Genomic DNA, 27,258 nt, shown 5'->3' on the forward strand with positions numbered 1-27,258 from the left:
ATGATAAACGTCAAAATATTGCTAAATTCGATGATTTTAATTCAAAACAAAATGCAAGAAACTTGCTTAAAAATGCAAAATTTGCGAAATTTTGAGATATGACGGCCAAATCACATATCGTGAGAAAACATGAAGTAGTATCGAAATATTTGTAAAAACGAATATATTTACGTAAAATCACACTACATGAAAAACGTGAAAAAAGTCACTATTTTACCATATTTGAGAATTTTAACTTCAAATCATAGAGCGAGGTTTCGTATTAAGAAGATCCAAGGAAAGACATGACAATGTTGTTTCCAATACAAAACATAAAAATCAATGCGTTTTCATTAGAATTAACGAAAATGGTCCTGATTTTCCGTTTATATTACCGATGGAAGATGTACACGTAAAACCGCTTTAATTCGGCTGAAACGTCGATATATGCAATAAAAGCAGAACTTCTCCCCTTTTCAATATCTTATCTGTATTTTAACGAGAAACAAATAGTTGATTGAAAATGAAGTATTTAAGGTTAATTTCTAATCAATTATGTGTTTACATAATTTTTATCGTATATATAATGAATTAATACCAATAAACTGAAAATTCACAAAAACGTAGAAAAACGGCAAAATACTGACTAATTCGATGATATTTTGTTAAAATCACAAAAAGGAAATGGGGATGATAAACGTATAAATAATACTAAATTCGATGATTTTTAGTAGGAAACAAAATGCAAGAAAACTTGCTTAAAATGCAATATTATGCGAAATTCTGAGATTTGAAGGCCAAGTCATATATAGTGATACTACATGAAAAAGTATCGAAATATTGGTAAAAATGAGTAATATCAAAGTACATGAAAAACGTGAAAAAGTCACTATTATACCAAATTTGAGGATTTTAACTTCGAATCATAGAGCGAGGTTTCGTATTATTTAGATCCAAAAAAAGACATATGACAATGTTTTTTCTGATACAACTGATAAAAATCAATGTGTTTTCATTCGAATTAACTAAAATGCTCCTGATTTTCCGTTTATATTACCGATAGAAGATGTACATGTAAACCCGCTCTATTCCAGCTGAAACTTCGATATATGCAATAAAAACCGAACTTCTCCCCTTTTCAATATTTCAATATCTTACTGAGTATTTTAACGAGAAACAAGTAGATGATTGAAAATGAAATATTTAAGGTTATTATCTAATCAATTATGTGTTTGCATCATTTTTATCGTATATATAATGAATTAATACCAATAAACTGAAAATTCACAAAAACGTGGAAAAACTGCATAAATATTACCTAATTCGATGATATTTTGTTTAAATCACATAAACGAAAAGGGGATGATAAACGTCAAAATATTGCTAAATTCGTGATTTTTAGTACAAAACAAAATGCAAGAAACTTGCTAAAAAATGCAAAATTTGCGAAATTCTGAGATATGACGGCCAAATCACATATCGTGAGAAAATATGAAGTAGTATCGAAATATTGATAAAAATGAATATATTTACGTAAATCACACTACATGAAAAACGTGAAAAAAGTCACTATTTTACCATATTTGAGGATATTATTTTCAAATCTGAGAGCGAGGTTTCTTATTAAGAAGATCCAAGAAAAGACATATGACAATGTTGTTTCCAATACAAATGATAAAAATCAATGCGTTTTTATTAGAATTAACTTAAATGTTCCTGATTTTCCGTTTATATTACCGATGGAAGATGTACATGTTAAACCGCTTTAATTCGGCTGAAACGTCGATATATGCAAATAAAAACAGAACTTCTCCCCTTTTCAATATCTTACTCAGTATTTTAACGAGAAACAAATAGATGATTGAAAATTAAATATTTAAGGTTATTATCAAATCAATTATGTGTTTGCATCATTTTTATCGTATATTTAATGAATTAATACCAATAAACTAAAAATTCACAAAAACGTGGGAAAAACGGAAAAATATATCCTAATTCGATGATATTTTGTTTAAATCACATAAAGGAAAAGGGGATGATAAACGTCAAAATATTGCTAAATTCGATGATTTTAATTCAAAACAAAATGCAAGAAACTTGCTTAAAAATGCAAAATTTGCGAAATTTTGAGATATGACGGCCAAATCACATATCGTGAGAAAACATGAAGTAGTATCGAAATATTTGTAAAAACGAATATATTTACGTAAAATCACACTACATGAAAAACGTGAAAAAAGTCACTATTTTACCATATTTGAGAATTTTAACTTCAAATCATAGAGCGAGGTTTCGTATTAAGAAGATCCAAGGAAAGACATGACAATGTTGTTTCCAATACAAAACATAAAAATCAATGCGTTTTCATTAGAATTAACGAAAATGGTCCTGATTTTCCGTTTATATTACCGATGGAAGATGTACACGTAAAACCGCTTTAATTCGGCTGAAACGTCGATATATGCAATAAAAGCAGAACTTCTCCCCTTTTCAATATCTTATCTGTATTTTAACGAGGAAACAAATAGTTGATTGAAAATGAAGTATTTAAGGTTAATTTCTAATCAATTATGTGTTTACATAATTTTTATCGTATATATAATGAATTAATACCAATAAACTGAAAATTCACAAAAACGTAGAAAAACGGCAAAATACTGACTAATTCGATGATATTTTGTTAAAATCACAAAAAGGAAATGGGGATGATAAACGTATAAATAATACTAAATTCGATGATTTTTAGTAGGAAACAAAATGCAAGAAAACTTGCTTAAAATGCAATATTATGCGAAATTCTGAGATTTGAAGGCCAAGTCATATATAGTGATACTACATGAAAAAGTATCGAAATATTGGTAAAAATGAGTAATATCAAAGTACATGAAAAACGTGAAAAAGTCACTATTATACCAAATTTGAGGATTTTAACTTCGAATCATAGAGCGAGGTTTTGTATTATTTAGATCCAAAAAAAGACATATGACAATGTTTTTTCTGATACAACTGATAAAAATCAATGTGTTTTCATTCGAATTAACTAAAATGTTCCTGATTTTCCGTTTATATTACCGATAGAAGATGTACATGTAAACCCGTTCTATTCCAGCTGAAACGTCGATATATGCAATAAAAACCGAACTTCTCCCCTTTTCAATATTTCAATATCTTACTGAGTATTTTAACGAGAAACAAGTAGATGATTGAAAATGAAATATTTAAGGTTATTATCTAATCAATTATGTGTTTGCATCATTTTTATCGTATATATAATGAATTAATACCAATAAACTGAAAATTCACAAAAACGTGGAAAAACTGCATAAATATTACCTAATTCGATGATATTTTGTTTAAATCACATAAAGGAAAAGGGGATGATAAACGTCAAAATATTGCTAAATTCGATGATTTTTAGTACAAAACAAAATGCAAGAAACGCTAAAAAATGCAAAATTTGCGAAATTCTGAGATATGACGGCCAATTCACATATCGTGAGAAAATATGTAGTAGTATCGAAATATTGATGAAAATGAATATATTTACGTAAAATCACACTACATGAAAAACGTGAAAAAAGTCACTATTTTACCATATTTGAGGATATTATTTTCAAATCAAAGAGCGAGGTTTCTTATTAAGAAGATCCAAGAAAAAACATATGACAATGTTGTTTCCAATACAAATGATAAAAATCAATGCGTTTTTATTAGAATTAACTAAAATGTTCCTGATTTTCCGTTTATATTACCGATGGAAGATGTACACGTTAAACCGCTTTAATTCGGCTGAAACGTCGATATATGCAAATAAAAACAGAACTTCTCCCCTTTTCAATATCTTACTCAGTATTTTAACGAGAAACAAATAGATGATTGAAAATTAAATATTTAAGGTTATTATCAAATCAATTATGTGTTTGCATCATTTTTATCGTATATTTAATGAATTAATACCAATAAACTAAAAATTCACAAAAACGTGGGAAAAACGGAAAAATATATCCTAATTCGATGATATTTTGTTTAAATCACATAAAGGAAAAGGGGATGATAAACGTCAAAATATTGCTAAATTCGATGATTTTAATTCAAAACAAAATGCAAGAAACTTGCTTAAAAATGCAAAATTTGCCAAATTTTGAGATATGACGGCCAAATCACATATCGTGAGAAAACATGAAGTAGTATCGAAATATTTGTAAAAACGAATATATTTACGTAAAATCACACTACATGAAAAACGTGAAAAAAGTCACTATTTTACCATATTTGAGAATTTTAACTTCAAATCATAGAGCGAGGTTTCGTATTAAGAAGATCCAAGGAAAGACATGACAATGTTGTTTCCAATACAAAACATAAAAATCAATGCGTTTTCATTAGAATTAACGAAAATGTTCCTGATTTTCCGTTTATATTACCGATGGAAGATGTACACGTAAAACCGCTTTAATTCGGCTGAAACGTCGATATATGCAATAAAAGCAGAACTTCTCCCCTTTTCAATATCTTATCTGTATTTTAACGAGAAACAAATAGTTGATTGAAAATGAAGTATTTAAGGTTAATTTCTAATCAATTATGTGTTTACATAATTTTTATCGTATATATAATGAATTAATACCAATAAACTGAAAATTCACAAAAACGTAGAAAAACGGCAAAATACTGACTAATTCGATGATATTTTGTTAAAATCACAAAAAGGAAATGGGGATGATAAACGTATAAATAATACTAAATTCGATGATTTTTAGTAGGAAACAAAATGCAAGAAAACTTGCTTAGAATGCAATATTATGCGAAATTCTGAGATTTGAAGGCCAAGTCATATATAGTGATACTACATGAAAAAGTATCGAAATATTGGTAAAAATGAGTAATATCAAAGTACATGAAAAACGTGAAAAAGTCACTATTATACCAAATTTGAGGATTTTAACTTCGAATCATAGAGCGAGGTTTCGTATTATTTAGATCCAAAAAAAGACATATGACAATGTTTTTTCTGATACAACTGATAAAAATCAATGTGTTTTCATTCGAATTAACTAAAATGTTCCTGATTTTCCGTTTATATTACCGATAGAAGATGTACATGTAAACCCGCTCTATTCCAGCTGAAACGTCGATATATGCAATAAAAACCGAACTTCTCCCCTTTTTAATATTTCAATATCTTACTGAGTATTTTAACGAGAAACAAGTAGATGATTGAAAATGAAATATTTAAGGTTATTATCTAATCAATTATGTGTTTGCATCATTTTTATCGTATATATAATGAATTAATACCAATAAACTGAAAATTCACAAAAACGTGGAAAAACTGCATAAATATTACCTAATTCGATGATATTTTGTTTAAATCACATAAACGAAAAGGGGATGATAAACGTCAAAATATTGCTAAATTCGTGATTTTTAGTACAAAACAAAATGCAAGAAACTTGCTAAAAAATGCAAAATTTGCGAAATTCTGAGATATGACGGCCAAATCACATATCGTGAGAAAATATGAAGTAGTATCGAAATATTGATAAAAATGAATATATTTACGTAAATCACACTACATGAAAAACGTGAAAAAAGTCACTATTTTACCATATTTGAGGATATTATTTTCAAATCAGAGAGCGAGGTTTCTTTTTAAGAAGATCCAAGAAAAGACATATGACAATGTTGTTTCCAATACAAATGATAAAAATCAATGCGTTTTCATTAGAATTAACTAAAATGTTCCTGATTTTCCGTTTATATTACCGATAGAAGATGTACATGTAAAATCGCTCTATTCCAGCTGAAACGTCGATATATGCAATAAAAACCGAACTTCTCCCCTTTTCAATATTTCAATATCTTACTCAGTATTTTAACGAGAAACAAGTAGATGATTGAAAATGAAATATTTAAGGTTATTATCTAATCAATTATGTGTTTGCATCATTTTTATCGTATATTTAATGAATTAATACCAATAAACTGAAAATTCACAAAAACGTGGAAAAACTGCAAAATATTACCTAATTCGATGATATTTTGTTTAAATCACATAAAGGAAAAGGGGATGATAAACGTCAAAATATTGCTTAATTCGATGATTTTTAGTACAAAACAAAATGCAAGAAACGCTAAAAAATGCAAAATTTGCGAAATTCTGAGATATGACGGCCAAATCACATATCGTGAGAAAATATGAAGTAGTATTGAAATATTGATAAAAATGAATATATTTACGTAAAAACACACTACATGAAAAACGTGAAAAAAGTCACTATTTTACCATATTTGAGGATATTATTTTCAAATCAGAGAGCGAGGTTTCTTATTAGGAAGATCCAAGAAAAGACATATGACAATGTTGTTTCCAATACAAATGATAAAAATCAAGGCGTTTTCATTAGAATTAACTAAAATGTTCCTGATTTTCCGTTTATATTACCGATGGAAGATGTACACGTAAAACCGCTTTAATTCGGCTGAAACGTCGATATATGCAAATAAAAACAGAACTTCTCCCCTTTTCAATATCTTACTCAGTATTTTAACGAGAAACAAATAGATGATTGAAAATTAAATATTTAAGGTTATTATCAAATCAATTATGTGTTTGCATTATTTTTATCGTATATTTAATGAATTAATACCAATAAACTAAAAATTCACAAAAACGTGGAAAAACGGCAAAATATTGCCTAATTCGATGATATTTTGTTTAAATCACATAAAGGAAAAGAGGATGATAAACGTCAAAATATTGCTAAATTCGATGATTTTAATTCAAAACAAAATGCAAGAAACTTGCTTAAAAATGCAAAATTTGCGAAATTTTGAGATATGATGGCCAAATCACATATCGTGAGAAAACATGAAGTAGTATAGAAATATTTGTGAAAACGAATATATTTACGTAAAATCACACTACATGAAAAACGTGAAAAAAGTCACTATTTTATCATATTTGAGGATTTTAACTTCAAATCATAGAGCGAGGTTTCGTAATAAGAAGATCCAAGAAAAGACATGACAATGTTGTTTCCAATACAAATGATAAAAATCAATGCGTTTTCATTAGAATTAACGAAAATGTTCCTGATTTTCCGTTTATATTACCGATGGAAGATGTACACGTAAAACCGCTTTAATTCGGCTGAAACGTCGATATATGCAATAAAAGCAGAACTTCTCCCCTTTTCAATATCTTATCTGTATTTTAACGAGAAACAAATAGTTGATTGAAAATGAAGTATTTAAGGTTAATTTCTAATCAATTATGTGTTTACATAATTTTTATCGTATATATAATGAAGTAATACCAATAAACTGAAAATTCACAAAAACGTAGCAAAACGGCAAAATACTGACTAATTCGATGATATTTTGTTTAAATCACAAAAAGGAAATGGGGATGATAAACGTATAAATATTACTAAATTCGATGATTTTTAGTACGAAACAAAATGCAAGAAAACTTGCTTAAAATGCAATATTATGCGAAATTCTGAGATTTGAAGGCCAAATCACATATAGTGATACTACATGAAAAAGTATCGAAATATTGGTAAAAATGAGTAATATCAAACTACATGAAAAACGTGAAAAAGTCACTATTATACCAAATTTGGGGATTTTAACTTCGAATCATAGAGCGAGGTTTCGTATTATTTAGATCCAAAAAAAGACATATGACAATGTTTTTTCTGATACAACTGATAAAAATCAATGTGTTTTCATTCGAATTAACTAAAATGTTCTTGATTTTCCGTTTATATTACCGATAGAAGATGTACATGTAAAACCGCTCTATTCCAGCTGAAACGTCAATATATGCAATAAAAACCGAACTTCTCCCCTTTTCAATATTTCAATATCTTACTCAGTATTTTAACGAGAAAAAAGTAGATGATTGAAAATGAAATATTTAAGGTTATTATCTAATCAATTATGTGTTTGCATCATTTTTATCGTATATTTAATGAATTAATACCAATTAACTGAAAATTCACAAAAACGTGGAAAAACTGCAAAATATTACCTAATTCGATGATATTTTGTTTAAATCACATAAAGGAAAAGGGGATGATAAACGTCAAAATATTGCTAAATTGGATGATTTTTAGTACAAAACAAAATGCAAGAAACGCTAAAAAATGCAAAATTTGCGAAATTCTGAGATATGACGGCCAATTCACATATCGTGAGAAAATATGTAGTAGTATCGAAATATTGATAAAAATGAATATATTTACGTAAAATCACACTACATGAAAAACGTGAAAAAAGTCACTATTTTACCATATTTGAGGATATTATTTTCAAATCAGAGAGCGAGGTTTCTTATTAAGAAGATCCAAGAAAAGACATATGACAATGTTGTTTCCAATACAAATGATAAAAATCAATGCGTTTTTATTAGAATTAACTAAAATGTTCCTGATTTTCCGTTTATATTACCGATGGAAGATGTACACGTTAAACCACTTTAATTCGGCTGAAACGTCGATATATTCAAATAAAAACAGAACTTCTCCCCTTTTCAATATCTTACTCAGTATTTTAACGAGAAACAAATAGATGATTGAAAATTAAATATTTAAGGTTATTATCAAATCAATTATGTGTTTGCATCATTTTTATCGTATATTTAATGAATTAATACCAATAAACTAAAAATTCACAAAAACGTGGGAAAAACGGAAAAATATATCCTAATTCGATGATATTTTGTTTAAATCACATAAAGGAAAAGGGGATGATAAACGTCAAAATATTGCTAAATTCGATGATTTTAATTCAAAACAAAATGCAAGAAACTTGCTTAAAAATGCAAAATTTGCGAAATTTTGAGATATGACGGCCAAATCACATATTGTGAGAAAACATGAAGTAGTATCGAAATATTTGTAAAAACGAATATATTTACGTAAAATCACACTACATGAAAAACGTGAAAAAAGTCACTATTTTACCATATTTGAGAATTTTAACTTCAAATTATAGAGCGAGGTTTCGTATTAAGAAGATCCAAGGAAAGACATGACAATGTTGTTTCCAATACAAATCATAAAAATCAATGCGTTTTCATTAGAATTAACGAAAATGTTCCTGATTTTCCGTTTATATTACCGATGGAAGATGTACACGTAAAACCGCTTTAATTCGGCTGAAACGTCGATATATGCAATAAAAGCAGAACTTCTCCCCTTTTCAATATCTTATCTGTATTTTAACGAGAAACAAATAGTTGATTGAAAATGAAGTATTTAAGGTTAATTTCTAATCAATTATGTGTTTACATAATTTTTATCGTATATATAATGAATTAATACCAATAAACTGAAAATTCACAAAAACGTAGAAAAACGGCAAAATACTGACTAATTCGATGATATTTTGTTAAAATCACAAAAAGGAAATGGGGATGATAAACGTATAAATAATACTAAATTCGATGATTTTTAGTAGGAAACAAAATGCAAGAAAACTTGCTTAAAATGCAATATTATGCGAAATTCTGAGATTTGAAGGCCAAGTCATATATAGTGATACTACATGAAAAAGTATCGAAATATTGGTAAAAATGAGTAATATCAAAGTACATGAAAAACGTGAAAAAGTCACTATTATACCAAATTTGAGGATTTTAACTTCGAATCATAGAGCGAGGTTTCGTATTATTTAGATCCAAAAAAAGACATATGACAATGTTTTTTCTGATACAACTGATAAAAATCAATGTGTTTTCATTCGAATTAACTAAAATGTTCTTGATTTTCCGTTTATATTACCGATAGAAGATGTACATGTAAAACCGCTCTATTCCAGCTGAAACGTCGATATATGCAATAAAAACCGAACTTCTCCCCTTTTCAATATTTCAATATCTTACTCAGTATTTTAACGAGAAAAAAGTAGATGATTGAAAATGAAATATTTAAGGTTATTATCTAATCAATTATGTGTTTGCATCATTTTTATCGTATATTTAATGAGTTAATACCAATTAACTGAAAATTCACAAAAACGTGGAAAAACTGCAAAATATTACCTAATTCGATGATATTTTGTTTTAATCACATAAAGGAAAAGGGGATGATAAACGTCAAAATATTGCTAAATTCGATGATTTTTAGTACAAAACAAAATGCAAGAAACGCTAAAAAATGCAAAATTTGCGAAATTCTGAGATATGACGGCCAATTCACATATCGTGAGAAAATATGTAGTAGTATCGAAATATTGATAAAAATGAATATATTTACGTAAAATGACACTACATGAAAAACGTGAAAAAAGTCACTATTTTACCATATTTGAGGATATTATTTTCAAATCAGAGAGCGAGGTTTCTTATTAAGAAGATCCAAGAAAGACATATGACAATGTTGTTTCCAATACAAATGATAAAAATCAATGCGTTTTTATTAGAATTAACTAAAATGTTCCTGATTTTCCGTTTATATTACCGATGGAAGATGTACACGTTAAACCGCTTTAATTCGGCTGAAACGTCGATATATGCAAATAAAAACAGAACTTCTCCCCTTTTCAATATCTTACTCAGTATTTTAACGAGAAACAAATAGATGATTGAAAATTAAATATTTAAGGTTATTATCAAATCAATTATGTGTTTGCATCATTTTTATCGTATATTTAATGAATTAATACCAATAAACTAAAAATTCACAAAAACGTGGGAAAAACGGAAAAATATATCCTAATTCGATGATATTTTGTTTAAATCACATAAAGGAAAAGGGGATGATAAACGTCAAAATATTGCTAAATTCGATGATTTTAATTCAAAACAAAATGCAAGAAACTTGCTTAAAAATGCAAAATTTGCGAAATTTTGAGATATGACGGCCAAATCACATATCGTGAGAAAACATGAAGTAGTATCGAAATATTTGTAAAAACGAATATATTTACGTAAAATCACACTACATGAAAAACGTGAAAAAAGTCACTATTTTATCATATTTGAGAATTTTAACTTCAAATCATAGAGCGAGGTTTCGTATTAAGAAGATCCAAGAAAAGACATGACAATGTTGTTTCCAATACAAATCATAAAAATCAATGCGTTTTCATTAGAATTAACGAAAATGTTCCTGATTTTCCGTTTATATTACCGATGGAAGATGTACACGTAAAACCGCTTTAATTCGGCTGAAACGTCGATATATGCAATAAAAGCAGAACTTCTCCCCTTTTCAATATCTTATCTGTATTTTAACGAGTAACAAATAGTTGATTGAAAATGAAGTATTTAAGGTTAATTTCTAATCAATTATGTGTTTACATAATTTTTATCGTATATATAATGAATTAATACCAATAAACTGAAAATTCACAAAAACGTTGCAAAACGGCAAAATACTGACTAATTCGATCATATTTTGTTTAAATCACAAAAAGGAAATGGGGATGATAAACGTATAAATATTACTAAATTCGATGATTTTTAGTATGAAACAAAATGCAAGAAAACTTGCTTATAATGCAATGTTATGCGAAATTCTGAGATTTGAAGGCCAAATCACATATAGTGATACTACATGAAAAAGTATCGAAATATTGGTAAAAATGAGTAATATCAAACTACATGAAAAACGTGAAAAAAGTCACTATTATACCAAATTTGGGGATTTTAACTTCGAATCATAGAGCGAGGTTTCGTATTATTTAGACCAAAAAAAAAAAATATGACAATGTTGTTTCCGATACAACTGATAAAAATCAATGTGTTTTTATTCGAATTAACTAAAATGTTCCTGATTTTCCGTTTATATTACCGATAGAAGATGTACATGTAAAACCGCTGTATTCCAGCTGAAACGTCGATATATGCAATAAAAACCGAACTTCTCCCCTTTTCAATATTTCAATATCTTACTCAGTATTTTAACGAGAAACAAGTAGATGACTGAAAATGAAATATTTAAGGTTATTATCTAATCAATTATGTGTTTGCATCATTTTTATCGTATATTTAATGAATTAATACCAATTAACTGAAAATTCACAAAAACGTGGAAAAACTGCAAAATATTACCTAATTCGATGATATTTTGTTTAAATCACATAAAGGAAAAGGGGATGATAAACGTCAAAATATTGCTAAATTCGATGATTTTTAGTACAAAACAAAATGCAAGAAACGCTAAAAAATGCAAAATTTGCGAAATTCTGAGATATGACGGCCAATTCACATATCGTGAGAAAATATGAAGTAGTATCGAAATATTGATAAAAATGAATATATTTACGTAAAATCACACTACATGAAAAACGTGAAAAAAGTCACTATTTTACCATATTTGAGGATATTATTTTCAAATCAGAGAGCGAGGTTTCTTATTAAGAAGATCCAAGAAAAGACATATGACAATGTTGTTTCCAATACAAATGATAAAAATCAATGCGTTTTTATTAGAATTAACTAAAATGTTCCTGATTTTCCGTTTATATTACCGATGGAAGATGTACACGTTAAACCGCTTTAATTCGGCTGAAACGTCGATATATGCAAATAAAAACAGAACTTCTCCCCTTTTCAATATCTTACTCAGTATTTTAACGAGAAACAAATAGATGATTGAAAATTAAATATTTAAGGTTATTATCAAATCAATTATGTGTTTGCATCATTTTTATCGTATATTTAATGAATTAATACCAATAAACTAAAAATTCACAAAAACGTGGGAAAAACGGAAAAATATATCCTAATTCGATGATATTTTGTTTAAATCACATAAAGGAAAAGGGGATGATAAACGTCAAAATATTGCTAAATTCGATGATTTTAATTCAAAACAAAATGCAAGAAACTTGCTTAAAAATGCAAAATTTGGGAAATTTTGAGATATGACGGCCAAATCACATATCGTGAGAAAACATGAAGTTGTATCGAAATATTTGTAAAAACGAATATATTTACGTAAAATCACACTACATGAAAAACGTGAAAAAAGTCACTATTTTATCATATTTGAGAATTTTAACTTCAAATCATAGAGCGAGGTTTCGTATTAAGAAGATCCAAGAAAAGACATGACAATGTTGTTTCCAATACAAATCATAAAAATCAATGCGTTTTCATTAGAATTAACGAAAATGTTCCTGATTTTCCGTTTATATTACCGATGGAAGATGTACACGTAAAACCGCTTTAATTCGGCTGAAACGTCGATATATGCAATAAAAGCAGAACTTCTCCCCTTTTCAATATCTTATCTGTATTTTAACGAGAAACAAATAGTTGATTGAAAATGAAGTATTTAAGGTTAATTTCTAATCAATTATATGTTTACATAATTTTTATCGTATATATAATGAATTAATACCAATAAACTGAAAATTCAGAAAAACGTAGAAAAACGGCAAAATACTGACTAATTCGATGATATTTTGTTAAAATCACAAAAAGGAAATGGGGATGATAAACGTATAAATAATACTAAATTCGATGATTTTTAGTAGGAAACAAAATGCAAGAAAACTTGCTTAAAATGCAATATTATGCGAAATTCTGAGATTTGAAGGCCAAGTCATATATAGTGATACTACATGAAAAAGTATCGAAATATTGGTAAAAATGAGTAATATCAAAGTACATGAAAAACGTGAAAAAGTCACTATTATACCAAATTTGAGGATTTTAACTTCGAATCATAGAGCGAGGTTTCGTATTATTTAGATCCAAAAAAAGACATATGACAATGTTTTTTCTGATACAACTGATAAAAATCAATGTGTTTTCATTCGAATTAACTAAAATGTTCCTGATTTTCCGTTTATATTACCGATAGAAGATGTACATGTAAAACCGCTCTATTCCAGCTGAAACGTCGATATATGCAATAAAAACCGAACTTCTCCCCTTTTCAATATTTCAATATCTTACTCAGTATTTTAACGAGAAACAAGTAGATGATTGAAAATGAAATATTTAAGGTTATTATCTAATCAATTATGTGTTTGCATCATTTTTATCGTATATATAATGAATTAATACCAATAAAATGAAAATTCACAAAAACGTGGAAAAACTGCATAAATATTACCTAATTCGATGATATTTTGTTTAAATCACATAAACGAAAAGGGGATGATAAACGTCAAAATATTGCTAAATTCGTGATTTTTAGTACAAAACAAAATGCAAGAAACTTGCTAAAAAATGCAAAATTTGCGAAATTCTGAGATATGACGGCCAAATCACATATCGTGAGAAAATATGAAGTAGTATCGAAATATTGATAAAAATGAATATATTTATGTAAATCACACTACATGAAAAACGTGAAAAAAGTCACTATTTTACCATATTTGAGGATATTATTTTCAAATCAGAGAGCGAGGTTTCTTTTTAAGAAGATCCAAGAAAAGACATATGACAATGTTGTTTCCATTACAAATGATAAAAATCAATGCGTTTTCATTAGAATTAACTAAAATGTTCCTGATTTTCCGTTTATATTACCGATAGAAGATGTACATGTAAAATCGCTCTATTCCAGCTGAAACGTCGATATATGCAATAAAAACCGAACTTCTCCCCTTTTCAATATTTCAATATCTTACTCAGTATTTTAACGAGAAACAAGTAGATGATTGAAAATGAAATATTTAAGGTTATTATCTAATCAATTATGTGTTTGCATCATTTTTATCGTATATTTAATGAATTAATACCAATAAACTGAAAATTCACAAAAACGTGGAAAAACTGCAAAATATTACCTAATTCGATGATATTTTGTTTAAATCACATAAAGGAAAAGGGGATGATAAACGTCAAAATATTGCTTAATTCGATGATTTTTAGTACAAAACAAAATGCAAGAAACGCTAAAAAATGCAAAATTTGCGAAATTCTGAGATATGACGGCCAAATCACATATCGTGAGAAAATATGAAGTAGTATTGAAATATTGATAAAAATGAATATATTTACGTAAAATCACACTACATGAAAAACGTGAAAAAAGTCACTATTTTACCATATTTGAGGATATTATTTTCAAATCAGAGAGCGAGGTTTCTTTTTAAGAAGATCCAAGAAAAGACATATGACAATGTTGTTTCCATTACAAATTATAAAAATCAATGCGTTTTCATTAGAATTAACTAAAATGTTCCTGATTTTCCGTTTATATTACCGATAGAAGATGTACATGTAAAATCGCTCTATTCCAGCTGAAACGTCGATATATGCAATAAAAACCGAACTTCTCCCCTTTTCAATATTTCAATATCTTACTCAGTATTTTAACGAGAAACAAGTAGATGATTGAAAATGAAATATTTAAGGTTATTATCTAATCAATTATGTGTTTGCATCATTTTTATCGTATATTTAATGAATTAATACCAATAAACTGAAAATTCACAAAAACGTGGAAAAACTGCAAAATATTACCTAATTCGATGATATTTTGTTTAAATCACATAAAGGAAAAGGGGATGATAAACGTCAAAATATTGCTTAATTCGATGATTTTTAGTACAAAACAAAATGCAAGAAACGCTAAAAAATGCAAAATTTGCGAAATTCTGAGATATGACGGCCAAATCACATATCGTGAGAAAATATGAAGTAGTATTGAAATATTGATAAAAATGAATATATTTACGTAAAATCACACTACATGAAAAACGTGAAAAAAGTCACTATTTTACCATATTTGAGGATATTATTTTCAAATCAGAGAGCGAGGTTTCTTATTAGGAAGATCCAAGAAAAGACATATGACAATGTTGTTTCCAATACAAATGATAAAAATCAATGCGTTTTCATTAGAATTAACTAAAATGTTCCTGATTTTCCGTTTATATTACCGATGGAAGATGTACACGTAAAACCGCTTTAATTCGGCGGAAACGTCGATATATGCAAATAAAAACAGAACTTCTCCCCTTTTCAATATCTTACTCAGTATTTTAACGAGAAACAAATAGATGATTGAAAATTAAATATTTAAGGTTATTATCAAATCAATTATGTGTTTGCATCATTTTTATCGTATATTTAATGAATTAATACCAATAAACTAAAAATTCACAAAAACGTGGGAAAAACGGCAAAATATATACTAATTCGATGATATTTTGTTTAAATCACATAAAGGAAAAGGGGATGATAAACGTCAAAATATTGCTAAATTCGATGATTTTAATTCAAAACAAAATGCAAGAAACTTGCTTAAAAATGCAAAATTTGCGAAATTTTGAGATATGACGGCCAAATCACATATCGTGAGAAAACATGAAGTAGTATCGAAATATTTGTAAAAACGAATATATTTACGTAAAATCACACTACATGAAAAACGTGAAAAGTCACTATTTTATCATATTTGAGAATTTTAACTTCAAATCATAGAACGAGGTTTCGTAATAAGAAGATCCAAGAAAAGACATGACAATGTTGTTTCCAATACAAATGATAAAAATCAATGCGTTTTCATTAGAATTAACGAAAATGTTCCTGATTTTCCGTTTATATTACCGATGGAAGATGTACACGTAAAACCGCTTTAATTCGGCTGAAACGTCGATATATGCAATAAACACAGAACTTCTCCCCTTTTCAATATCTTATCTGTATTTTAACGAGAAACAAATAGTTGATTGAAAATGAAGTATTTAAGGTTAATTTCTAATCAATTATGTGTTTACATAATTTTTATCGTATATATAATGAATTAATACCAATAAACTGAAAATTCACAAAAACGTAGCAAAACGGCAAAATACTGACTAATTCGATGATATTTTGTTTAAATCACAAAAAGGAAATGGGGATGATAAACGTATAAATATTACTAAATTCGATGATTTTTAGTACGAAACAAAATGCAAGAAAACTTGCTTAAAATGCAATATTATGCGAAATTCTGAGATTTGAAGGCCAAATCATATATAGTGATACTACATGAAAAAGTATCGAAATATTGGTAAAAATGAGTAATATGAAACTACATGAAAAACGTGAAAAAGTTACTATTATACCAAATTTGGGGATTTTAACTTCGAATCATAGAGCGAGGTTTCGTATTATTTAGATCCAAAAAAAGACATATGACAATGTTTTTTCTGATACAACTGATAAAAATCAATGTGTTTTCATTCGAATTAACTAAAATGTTCCTGATTTTCCGTTTATATTACCGATAGAAGATGTACATGTAAAACCGCTCTATTCCAGCTGAAACGTCGATATATGCAATAAAAACCGAACTTCTCCCCTTTTCAATATTTCAATATCTTACTCAGTATTTTAACGAGAAACAAGTAGATGACTGAAAATGAAATATTTAAGGTTATTATCTAATCAATTATGTGTTTGCATCATTTTTATCGTATATTTAATGAATTAATACCAATTAACTGAAAATTCACAAAAACGTGGAAAAACTGCAAAATATTACCTAATTCGATGATATTTTGTTTAAATCACATAAAGGAAAAGGGGATGATAAACGTCAAAATATTGCTAAATTCGATGATTTTTAGTACAAAACAAAATGCAAGAAACGCTAAAAAATGCAAAATTTGCGAAATTCTGAGATATGACGGCCAATTCACATATCGTGAGAAAATATGTAGTAGTATCGAAATATTGATAAAAATGAATATATTTACGTAAAATCACACTACATGAAAAACGTGAAAAAAGTCACTATTTTACCATATTTGAGGATATTATTTTCAAATCAGAGAGCGAGGTTTCTTATTAAGAAGATCCAAGAAAAGACATATGACAATGTTGTTTCCAATACAAATGATAAAAATCAATGCGTTTTTATTAGAATTAACTAAAATGTTCCTGATTTTCCGTTTATATTACCGATGGAAGATGTACACGTTAAACCGCTTTAATTCGGCTGAAACGTCGATATATGCAAATAAAAACAGAACTTCTCCCCTTTTCAATATCTTACTCAGTATTTTAACGAGAAACAAATAGATGATTGAAAATTAAATATTTAAGGTTATTATCAAATCAATTATGTGTTTGCATCATTTTTATCGTATATTTAATGAATTAATACCAATAAACTAAAAATTCACAAAAACGTGGGAAAAACGGAAAAATATATCCTAATTCGATGATATTTTGTTTAAATCACATAAAGGAAAAGGGGATGATAAACGTCAAAATATTGCTAAATTCGATGATTTTAATTCAAAACAAAATGCAAGAAACTTGCTTAAAAATGCAAAATTTGGGAAATTTTGAGATATGACGGCCAAATCACATATCGTGAGAAAACATGAAGTTGTATCGAAATATTTGTAAAAAACGAATATATTTACGTAAAATCACACTACATGAAAAACGTGAAAAAAGTCACTATTTTATCATATTTGAGAATTTTAACTTCAAATCATAGAGCGAGGTTTCGTATTAAGAAGATCCAAGAAAAGACATGACAATGTTGTTTCCAATACAAATCATAAAAATCAATGCGTTTTCATTAGAATTAACGAAAATGTTCCTGATTTTCCGTTTATATTACCGATGGAAGATGTACACGTAAAACCGCTTTAATTCGGCTGAAACGTCGATATATGCAATAAAAGCAGAACTTCTCCCCTTTTCAATATCTTATCTGTATTTTAACGAGAAACAAATAGTTGATTGAAAATGAAGTATTTAAGGTTAATTTCTAATCAATTATGTGTTTACATAATTTTTATCGTATATATAATGAATTAATACCAATAAACTGAAAATTCACAAAAACGTAGATAAACGGCAAAATACTGACTAATTCGATGATATTTTGTTAAAATCACAAAAAGGAAATGGGGATGATAAACGTATAAATAATACTAAATTCGATGATTTTTAGTAGGAAACAAAATGCAAGAAAACTTGCTTAAAATGCAATATTATGCGAAATTCTGAGATTTGAAGGCCAAGTCATATATAGTGATACTACATGAAAAAGTATCGAAATATTGGTAAAAATGAGTAATATCAAAGTACATGAAAAACGTGAAAAAGTCACTATTATACCAAATTTGAGGATTTTAACTTCGAATCATAGAGCGAGGTTTCGTATTATTTAGATCCAAAAAAAGACATATGACAATGTTTTTTCTGATACAACTGATAAAAATCAATGTGTTTTCATTCGAATTAACTAAAATGTTCTTGATTTTCCGTTTATATTACCGATAGAAGATGTACATGTAAAACCGCTCTATTCCAGCTGAAACGTCGATATATGCAATAAAAACCGAACTTCTCCCCTTTTCAATATTTCAATATCTTACTCAGTATTTTAACGAGAAACAAGTAGATGATTGAAAATAAAATATTTAAGGTTATTATCTAATCAATTATGTGTTTGCATCATTTTTATCGTATATATAATGAATTAATACCAATAAACTGAAAATTCACAAAAACGTGGAAAAACTGCATAAATATTACCTAATTCGATGATATTTTGTTTAAATCACATAAACGAAAAGGGGATGATAAACGTCAAAATATTGCTAAATTCGTGATTTTTAGTACAAAACAAAATGCAAGAAACTTGCTAAAAAATGCAAAATTTGCGAAATTCTGAGATATGACGGCCAAATCACATATCGTGAGAAAATATGAAGTAGTATCGAAATATTGATAAAAATGAATATATTTATGTAAATCACACTACATGAAAAACGTGAAAAAAGTCACTATTTTACCATATTTGAGGATATTATTTTCAAATCAGAGAGCGAGGTTTCTTTTTAAGAAGATCCAAGAAAAGACATATGACAATGTTGTTTCCAATACAAATGATAAAAATCAATGCGTTTTCATTAGAATTAACTAAAATGTTCCTGATTTTCCGTTTATATTACCGATAGAAGATGTACATGTAAAATCGCTCTATTCCAGCTGAAACGTCGATATATGCAATAAAAACCGGACTTCTCCCCTTTTCAATATTTCAATATCTTACTCAGTATTTTAACGAGAAACAAGTAGATGATTGAAAATGAAATATTTAAGGTTATTATCTAATCAATTATGTGTTTGCATCATTTTTATCGTATATTTAATGAATTAATACCAATAAACTAAAAATTCACAAAAACGTGGGAAAAACGGAAAAATATATCCTAATTCGATGATATTTTGTTTAAATCACATAAAGGAAAAGGGGATGATAAACGTCAAAATATTGCTAAATTCGATGATTTTAATTCAAAACAAAATGCAAGAAACTTGCTTAAAAATGCAAAATTTGGGAAATTTTGAGATATGACGGCCAAATCACATATCGTGAGAAAACATGAAGTTGTATCGAAATATTTGTAAAAAACGAATATATTTACGTAAAATCACACTACATGAAAAACGTGAAAAAAGTCACTATTTTATCATATTTGAGAATTTTAACTTCAAATCATAGAGCGAGGTTTCGTATTAAGAAGATCCAAGAAAAGACATGACAATGTTGTTTCCAATACAAATCATAAAAATCAATGCGTTTTCATTAGAATTAACGAAAATGTTCCTGATTTTCCGTTTATATTACCGATGGAAGATGTACACGTAAAACCGCTTTAATTCGGCTGAAACGTCGATATATGCAATAAAAGCAGAACTTCTCCCCTTTTCAATATCTTATCTGTATTTTAACGAGAAACAAATAGTTGATTGAAAATGAAGTATTTAAGGTTAATTTCTAATCAATTATGTGTTTACATAATTTTTATCGTATATATAATGAATTAATACCAATAAACTGAAAATTCACAAAAACGTAGATAAACGGCAAAATACTGACTAATTCGATGATATTTTGTTAAAATCACAAAAAGGAAATGGGGATGATAAACGTATAAATAATACTAAATTCGATGATTTTTAGTAGGAAACAAAATGCAAGAAAACTTGCTTAAAATGCAATATTATGCGAAATTCTGAGATTTGAAGGCCAAGTCATATATAGTGATACTACATGAAAAAGTATCGAAATATTGGTAAAAATGAGTAATATCAAAGTACATGAAAAACGTGAAAAAGTCACTATTATACCAAATTTGAGGATTTTAACTTCGAATCATAGAGCGAGGTTTCGTATTATTTAGATCCAAAAAAAGACATATGACAATGTTTTTTCTGATACAACTGATAAAAATCAATGTGTTTTCATTCGAATTAACTAAAATGTTCTTGATTTTCCGTTTATATTACCGATAGAAGATGTACATGTAAAACCGCTCTATTCCAGCTGAAACGTCGATATATGCAATAAAAACCGAACTTCTCCCCTTTTCAATATTTCAATATCTTACTCAGTATTTTAACGAGAAACAAGTAGATGATTGAAAATAAAATATTTAAGGTTATTATCTAATCAATTATGTGTTTGCATCATTTTTATCGTATATATAATGAATTAATACCAATAAACTGAAAATTCACAAAAACGTGGAAAAACTGCATAAATATTACCTAATTCGATGATATTTTGTTTAAATCACATAAACGAAAAGGGGATGATAAACGTCAAAATATTGCTAAATTCGTGATTTTTAGTACAAAACAAAATGCAAGAAACTTGCTAAAAAATGCAAAATTTGCGAAATTCTGAGATATGACGGCCAAATCACATATCGTGAGAAAATATGAAGTAGTATCGAAATATTGATAAAAATGAATATATTTATGTAAATCACACTACATGAAAAACGTGAAAAAAGTCACTATTTTACCATATTTGAGGATATTATTTTCAAATCAGAGAGCGAGGTTTCTTTTTAAGAAGATCCAAGAAAAGACATATGACAATGTTGTTTCCAATACAAATGATAAAAATCAATGCGTTTTCATTAGAATTAACTAAAATGTTCCTGATTTTCCGTTTATATTACCGATAGAAGATGTACATGTAAAATCGCTCTATTCCAGCTGAAACGTCGATATATGCAATAAAAACCGGACTTCTCCCCTTTTCAATATTTCAATATCTTACTCAGTATTTTAACGAGAAACAAGTAGATGATTGAAAATGAAATATTTAAGGTTATTATCTAATCAATTATGTGTTTGCATCATTTTTATCGTATATTTAATGAATTAATACCAATAAACTGAAAATTCACAAAAACGTGGAAAAACTGCAAAATATTACCTAATTCGATGATATTTTGTTTAAATCACATAAAGGAAAAGGGGATGATAAACGTCAAAATATTGCTTAATTCGATGATTTTTAGTACAAAACAAAATGCAAGAAACGCTAAAAAATGCAAAATTTGCGAAATTCTGAGATATGACGGCCAAATCACATATCGTGAGAAAATATGAAGTAGTATTGAAATATTGATAAAAATGAATATATTTACGTAAAATCACACTACATGAAAAACGTGAAAAAAAGTCACTATTTTACCATATTTGAGGATATTATTTTCAAATCAGAGAGCGAGGTTTCTTTTTAAGAAGATCCAAGAAAAGACATATGACAATGTTGTTTCCAATACAAATGATAAAAATCAATGCGTTTTCATTAGAATTAACTAAAATGTTCCTGATTTTCCGTTTATATTACCGATGGAAGATGTACACGTAAAACCGCTTTAATTCGGCGGAAACGTCGATATATGCAAATAAAAACAGAACTTCTCCCCTTTTCAATATCTTACTCAGTATTTTAACGAGAAACAAATAGATGATTGAAAATTAAATATTTAAGGTTATTATCAAATCAATTATGTGTTTGCATCATTTTTATCGTATATTTAATGAATTAATACCAATAAACTAAAAATTCACAAAAACGTGGGAAAAACGGCAAAATATATACTAATTCGATGATATTTTGTTTAAATCACATAAAGGAAAAGGGGATGATAAACGTCAAAATATTGCTAAATTCGATGATTTTAATTCAAAACAAAATGCAAGAAACTTGCTTAAAAATGCAAAATTTGCGAAATTTTGAGATATGACGGCCAAATCACATATCGTGAGAAAACATGAAGTAGTATCGAAATATTTGTAAAAACGAATATATTTACGTAAAATCACACTACATGAAAAACGTGAAAAGTCACTATTTTATCATATTTGAGAATTTTAACTTCAAATCATAGAACGAGGTTTCGTAATAAGAAGATCCAAGAAAAGACATGACAATGTTGTTTCCAATACAAATGATAAAAATCAATGCGTTTTCATTAGAATTAACGAAAATGTTCCTGATTTTCCGTTTATATTACCGATGGAAGATGTACACGTAAAACCGCTTTAATTCGGCTGAAACGTCGATATATGCAATAAACACAGAACTTCTCCCCTTTTCAATATCTTATCTGTATTTTAACGAGAAACAAATAGTTGATTGAAAATGAAGTATTTAAGGTTAATTTCTAATCAATTATGTGTTTACATAATTTTTATCGTATATATAATGAATTAATACCAATAAACTGAAAATTCACAAAAACGTAGCAAAACGGCAAAATACTGACTAATTCGATGATATTTTGTTTAAATCACAAAAAGGAAATGGGGATGATAAACGTATAAATATTACTAAATTCGATGATTTTTAGTACGAAACAAAATGCAAGAAAACTTGCTTAAAATGCAATATTATGCGAAATTCTGAGATTTGAAGGCCAAATCATATATAGTGATACTACATGAAAAAGTATCGAAATATTGGTAAAAATGAGTAATATGAAACTACATGAAAAACGTGAAAAAGTTACTATTATACCAAATTTGGGGATTTTAACTTCGAATCATAGAGCGAGGTTTCGTATTATTTAGATCCAAAAAAAGACATATGACAATGTTTTTTCTGATACAACTGATAAAAATCAATGTGTTTTCATTCGAATTAACTAAAATGTTCCTGATTTTCCGTTTATATTACCGATAGAAGATGTACATGTAAAACCGCTCTATTCCAGCTGAAACGTCGATATATGCAATAAAAACCGAACTTCTCCCCTTTTCAATATTTCAATATCTTACTCAGTATTTTAACGAGAAACAAGTAGATGATTGAAAATGAAATATTTAAGGTTATTATCTAATCAATTATGTGTTTGCATCATTTTTATCGTATATTTAATGAATTAATACCAATTAACTGAAAATTCACAAAAACGTGGAAAAACTGCAAAATATTACCTAATTCGATGATATTTTGTTTAAATCACATAAAGGAAAAGGGGATGATAAACGTCAAAATATTGCTAAATTCGATGATTTTTAGTACAAAACAAAATGCAAGAAACGCTAAAAAATGCAAAATTTGCGAAATTCTGAGATATGACGGCCAATTCACATATCGTGAGAAAATATGTAGTAGTATCGAAATATTGATAAAAATGAATATATTTACGTAAAATCACACTACATGAAAAACGTGAAAAAAGTCACTGTTTTACCATATTTGAGGATATTATTTTCAAATCAGAGAGCGAGGTTTCTTATTAAGAAGATCCAAGAAAAGACATATGACAATGTTGTTTCCAATACAAATGATAAAAATCAATGCGTTTTTATTAGAATTAACTAAAATGTTCCTGATTTTCCGTTTATATTACCGATGGAAGATGTACACGTTAAACCGCTTTAATTCGGCTGAAACGTCGATATATGCAAATAAAAACAGAACTTCTCCCCTTTTCAATATCTTACTCAGTATTTTAACGAGAAACAAATAGATGATTGAAAATTAAATATTTAAGGTTATTATCAAATCAATTATGTGTTTGCATCATTTTTATCGTATATTTAATGAATTAATACCAATAAACTAAAAATTCACAAAAACGTGGGAAAAACGGAAAAATATATCCTAATTCGATGATATTTTGTTTAAATCACATAAAGGAAAAGGGGATGATAAACGTCAAAATATTGCTAAATTCGATGATTTTAATTCAAAACAAAATGCAAGAAACTTGCTTAAAAATGCAAAATTTGGGAAATTTTGAGATATGACGGCCAAATCACATATCGTGAGAAAACATGAAGTTGTATCGAAATATTTGTAAAACGAATATATTTACGTAAAATCACACTACATGAAAAACGTGAAAAAAGTCACTATTTTATCATATTTGAGAATTTTAACTTCAAATCATAGAGCGAGGTTTCGTAATAAGAAGATCCAAGAAAAGACATGACAATGTTGTTTCCAATACAAATCATAAAAATCAATGCGTTTTCATTAGAATTAACGAAAATGTTCCTGATTTTCCGTTTATATTACCGATGGAAGATGTACACGTAAAACCGCTTTAATTCGGCTGAGACGTCGATATATGCAATAAAAGCAGAACTTCTCCCCTTTTCAATATCTTATCTGTATTTTAACGAGAAACAAATAGTTGATTGAAAATGAAGTATTTAAGGTTAATTTCTAATCAATTATGTGTTTACATAATTTTTATCGTATATATAATGAATTAATACCAATAAACTGAAAATTCACAAAAACGTAGATAAACGGCAAAATACTGACTAATTCGATGATATTTTGTTAAAATCACAAAAAGGAAATGGGGATGATAAACGTATAAATAATACTAAATTCGATGATTTTTAGTAGGAAACAAAATGCAAGAAAACTTGCTTAAAATGCAATATTATGCGAAATTCTGAGATTTGAAGGCCAAGTCATATATAGTGATACTACATGAAAAAGTATCGAAATATTGGTAAAAATGAGTAATATCAAAGTACATGAAAAACGTGAAAAAGTCACTATTATACCAAATTTGGGGATTTTAACTTCGAATCATAGAGCGAGGTTTCGTATTATTTAGATCCAAAAAAAGACATGACAATGTTGTTTCCGATACAACTGATAAAAATCAATGTGTTTTCATTCGAATTAACTAAAATGTTCCTGATTTTCCGTTTATATTACCGATAGAAGATGTACATGTAAAACCGCTCTATTCCAGCTGAAACGTCGATATATTCAATAAAAACCGAACTTCTCCCCTTTTCAATATTTCAATATCTTACTCAATATTTTAACGAGAAACAAGTAGATGATTGAAAATGAAATATTTAAGGTTATTATCTAATCAATTATGTGTTTGCATCATTTTTATCGTATATTTAATGAATTAATACCAATAAACTGAAAATTCACAAAAACGTGGAAAAACTGCATAAATATTACCTAATTCGATGATATTTTGTTTAAATCACATAAAGGAAAAGGGGATGATAAACGTCAAAATATTGCTAAATTCGTGATTTTTAGTACAAAACAAAATGCAAGAAACTTGCTAAAAAATGCAAAATTTGCGAAATTCTGAGATATGACGGCCAAATCACATATCGTGAGAAAATATGAAGTAGTATCGAAATATTGATAAAAATGAATATATTTACGTAAATCACACTACATGAAAAACGTGAAAAAAGTCACTATTTTACCATATTTGAGGATATTATTTTCAAATCAGAGAGCGAGGTTTCTTTTTAAGAAGATCCAAGAAAAGACATATGACAATGTTGTTTCCAATACAAATGATAAAAATCAATGCGTTTTCATTAGAATTAACTAAAATGTTCCTGATTTTCCGTTTATATTACCGATAGAAGATGTACATGTAAAACCGCTCTATTCCAGCTGAAACGTCGATATATGCAATAAAAACCGAACTTCTCCCCTTTTCAATATTTCAATATCTTACTCAGTATTTTAACGAGAAACAAGTAGATGATTGAAAATGAAATATTTAAGATTATTATCTAATCAATTATGTGTTTGCATCATTTTTATCGTATATTTAATGAATTAATACCAATAAACTGAAAATTCACAAAAACGTGGAAAAACTGCAAAATATTACCTAATTCGATGATATTTTGTTTAAATCACATAAAGGAAAAGGGGATGATAAACGTCAAAATATTGCTAAATTCGATGATTTTTAGTACAAAACAAAATGCAAGAAACGCTAAAAAATGCAAAATTTGCGAAATTCTGAGATATGACGGCCAATTCACATATCGTGAGAAAATATGAAGTAGTATCGAAATATTGATAAAAATAAATATATTTACGTAAAATCACACTACATGAAAAACGTGAAAAAAGTCACTATTTTACCATATTTGAGGATATTATTTTCAAATCAGAGAGCGAGGTTTCTTATTAAGAAGATCCAAGAAAAGACATATGACAATGTTGTTTCCAATACAAATGATAAAAATCAATGCGTTTTCATTAGAATTAACTAAAATGTTCCTGATTTTCCGTTTAT

The sequence above is a fragment of the Procambarus clarkii genome, chromosome 1, assembly GCF_040958095.1.
Source record: "Procambarus clarkii isolate CNS0578487 chromosome 1, FALCON_Pclarkii_2.0, whole genome shotgun sequence".
In the NCBI taxonomy this organism is placed as follows: domain Eukaryota; kingdom Metazoa; phylum Arthropoda; class Malacostraca; order Decapoda; family Cambaridae; genus Procambarus; species Procambarus clarkii.